This window comes from Triticum urartu, chromosome 3, assembly GCF_003073215.2.
Source record: "Triticum urartu cultivar G1812 chromosome 3, Tu2.1, whole genome shotgun sequence".
Classification (NCBI taxonomy): Eukaryota; Viridiplantae; Streptophyta; class Magnoliopsida; order Poales; family Poaceae; genus Triticum; species Triticum urartu.
The window spans coordinates 72,077,201-72,081,379 of record NC_053024.1 but is presented as its reverse complement, the minus strand read 5'-3'; positions in this window follow the sequence as shown (position 1 = coordinate 72,081,379).

The window sequence follows — 4,179 nt, the reverse complement described above, 5'->3', positions numbered from 1 at the left end:
GAACAAACTTCAATCTTCACCTGCAACTAACAACGCTATAAGAGGGGCTGAGCAAAGCGGCAACATAGCCAATACAACGGTTGCTTAGGACAAGGTGGGTTGAGGGCTTGGTTCACAATATGGGAGCTATGAATAAGCAAGTGTAGTAATGCAGCAGGCATGTGCAAGTGTGGATGGTCTCAGAACGGTCAATTACGAGAACAGGGAGAACCGGCAACTACGAATGGATGCAAGTTTTGTAAAATAACGACAGCGGAGTGCATATGCGATGCTAATGATGCGATGATGAATGCAACAAACAAATAATTAACACGGCTATCACGAAAAACATGGAAGGCAACTGGAGCGTCGGTCTCGGGCTGTTACATGGTGGCTCTTAGTCACCTCCTAGACAACAAGTCACAGTGTCTTGGCTTTGTTGGGATGGAAGCGCGGCATAGGGCACTCTCATTGTGCAAGCACTAGTACTAATGCAGAGGTCTGGTGGTGGTGGCATGCATCATGATGATGATGATGATGATGATGATGATGTATATTTTCTGGTAGGTAGGGCTTTTATATTTTGATGAGGTGGTATACCTCATGGTGATGGTAAACTTACGATGGTAGGGTTACACCCTCTTTTTGATGTGAAAATGGTATGATGACACCATAGTAGGTGAGATGAACTTGCGATGCCTTTGGGCATATGAATCATGCATTCTTATGCTCCTTATGTTTTTCTCAACTTATGTTGCTTGTCCTGCTTGTTGGAATCTTGTTCTTCTACCCCTAGTAGATGAGTGGCATGTGTTGCACAAGGATGGTTCCATGAGTCTACAATGCGTTACAAAAACTACTGTTACGAAGGACCTAAGATTAGGGAGGAGATGAAAGATGATTACTCTAAATTGGTATTCAAAGAGAAGAGCAATCATGAAATACACAAGGCTGCAGTTCTTCAGCCAGTTTATCATTGTTGTGTTTATTAGTATTGTTGTCTTGATGTTATCATGTGATCAATGATTGTGTGTTTATTATTGTTGTTGTGTTGGTGTGTGAACCAGAGAGGAGGAAGGGGATCGGGAGGAGTAGGTGAGATGTAGAGAGAATTGGAGAGGAAGAAGACCGATTGCAGAGGAAAGTTTAGGTGAGGTACAGACTGTCCAACAACGCATGCCTCGCTGCCACAGGCGGCTAGCCTTTTTAAACACTCTCCCCTCACACACACACACACATACCTGCAGGTGGGGTCCGATCACCGATGCCACGTCACACTAGACAAGTGGCTAGGTGTGACATTCTCCCCCCCCCCCTTAAGATTGATCTCCCTCTTGAGTGCTTACTACACCATCGTCTCAGATGAGTGCCTAGGGAAAACGTTGTCGGAGAACCTCGTAATCCTCCCATGTCATGGCTGGAGGAGAGTTGTTCCCCCATTGCACCTTGATCTGAACTATTGCTGAGCTGCCTTGTTTCATCATGCGTCGCTCCTGGATGCGCGTTGGTGCAATGCTTGCCACCAATAGGTCCGGCACGCGCGGCAGCTCGGCATACAATAGCCTGTAGTCTGGTGTGAACGGCTTCAGTTGAGAGACGTGAAAGACCGGGTGCACATGGCTGGACTCCGGGAGGTCGAGCTTGTATGCCATGAGTCCGATCTTCTCAATGACAGTGTACAACCCGAAGAACTTGAAGGCGAGCTTGGCGTAGGGACGGCTGATGACAAACTGATGGACGTAGGGTTGCAGCTTCAAAAGCACCTTCTCTCCCACTTGGAATTGGCACTCCGTGCAATTGCGGTTGGCTTGCTTCTTGAAGCGGCGCTGGGAGCGCCGCAGTTGCTCTCGGACGCGCGCGGTGTGCGTCACCCAATCCATGTCTTCGCCGATGGCTGCTTGGTCGGGCCACGTCGTCGTGGCACCCAAGTTGGCCTCCCTACCGTACAACGCCTTGAATGGAGTGCAGTTGAGCGAATAATGGAAGGTGGAGTTGTACCAGAACTCCACAATGGGCAACCAGCGATGGCATTTGTGCGGTGTGTCGTGCAGCACGCGTCGGAGATACATCTCCATGCACTGGTTGACGCACTCGCTCTGCTCGTCCGTCGGGGGTGGTTAGCGGAGGAGTAGAGCAGTTTCGTGCCAGCGCCGGCAAGTAGCTCCCTCCAAAGGTTGCTGGTGAATACCTTGTGGCGGTCGGAGACGATCAAGGCTGGGATGCCGTGGAGCTTGACGACGTTGTCCCGGAACGCCCGCGTCACTTGCGTCGCGTGGAAGGGGTGGCGCAGAGGGATGAAGTGGGCAAACTTGGTGAAGCAATCCACCATGACCATGGTCGTGTCGAAGCCCTCGGACGATGGCAACCCCTCGATGACATCCATCATGATATCCTCCCAGGGCACGGCCGAAATTGGAAGCGGTGCCAGGAGCCCCGTCGGCTTGGGGTGCTCGTGCTTGGCCTGCTGACATGTCGAGCACTGCTACACAAAGTCTTCGGTGTCGCGCTTGAGGCCATGCCACTTGAAATGCTTGCGCACGTGGTGATACGTTGCCATGGAACTCGAGTGGCCGTCGATCGCGCTATTGTGGAGCGCGGCTGTAACGCCCTCGATGTGGCTATATCTCCCACGTGTCGAAGCATGACTTAGAGGCATAACCGCATTGAAAGCAATGTCGCAAGTGAGGTAATCTTCACACAACCCATGTAATACATAAAGGGAAAAAGATACATAGTTGCTTACAATCGCCACTTCACACAATTACATGAATAAAGCATTACATCAACCAAATACAATCAAGGTCCGACTACGGAACCAAAATAAAAGAAGAACCCCAAATGCGACAAAGGTCCCCGATCGACCCCAACTGGGCTCCACTACTGATCAACTAGAACGAAACGACACAAAGGACAAGATCTTCATCGAGCTCCTCCTGAGCTTGGTTGCGTCATCTGCACGGACCCATCGGCACCTGCAAGCTGGTTTTGGAAGTATCTGTGAGCCACGGGACTCAGCAATCTCGCACCCTCGCGATCAAGACTATTTAAGCTTATGGTAAAGTAAGGGTAAGAGGTGGAGCTGCAGCAAGCGACTAGCATATATGGTGGCTAACATACGAAATGAGAGCGAGAAGAGAAGGCAAAGCACGGTCGAGAAACTATGATCAAGAAGTGATCCTAGAACAACCTACGTCAAGCATAACTCCAACACCGTGTTCACTTCCCGGACTCCGCCGGAAGAGACCATCACGGTTACACACGCGGTTGATGCATTTTAATTAAGGTCAACTTCAGGTTTTCTACAACCGGACATTAACAAATTCCCATCTGCCCATAACCGCGGGCACGGCTTTCGAAAGTTCAAATCCCTGCAGGGGTGTCCCAACTTAGCCCATGACAAGCTCTCACGGTCAAAGAAGGAATAACTTCTCCCGAGACATCCGATCAGACTCGGTATCCCGGTTCTACAAGACATTCTGTAGGATCGAAAGTATGTCTAGAGGGGGGTGATTAGACTACTTGACCAAATAAAAACTTAACCTTTTCCCAATTTTAGTTCTTGGCAGATTTTAGCTATTGTAGGACAAGTCAAGCAATTATCACACAATTCAAGCAAGCATGCAAAGAGTATATTGGCAGCGGAAAGTAAAGCATGCAACTTGCAAGAATGTAAAGGGAAGGGTTTGGAGAATTCAAACGCAATTGGAGACACGGATGTTTTTCCCGTGGTTCGGATAGGTGGTGCTATCCTACATCCACGTTGATGGAGACTTCAACCCACAAAGGGTAACGGTTGCACCAGTCCACAAAGGGCTCCACCCACAAAGGGTAACGGTTGCGCGAGTCCACAAAGGGCTCCACCCACAAAGGGTCCACGAAGAAGCAACCACCCACAAAGGGTCCACGAAGAAGCAACCTTGTCTATCCCACCATGGCCATCGCCCACACAGGACTTGCCTCACTAGCGGTAGATCTTCATGAAGTAGGCGATCTCCTTGCCCTTACAAACTCCTTGGTTCAACTCCACAATCTTGTCGGAGGCTCCCAAGTGACACCTAGCCAATCTAGGAGACACCACTCTCCAAGAAGTAACAAATGGTGTGTAGGTAATGAACTCCTTGCTCTTGCTTCAAATGATAGTCTCCCCAACACTCAACTCTCTCTCATAGGATTTGGATTTGTGGAAAGAAGATTTGAGTG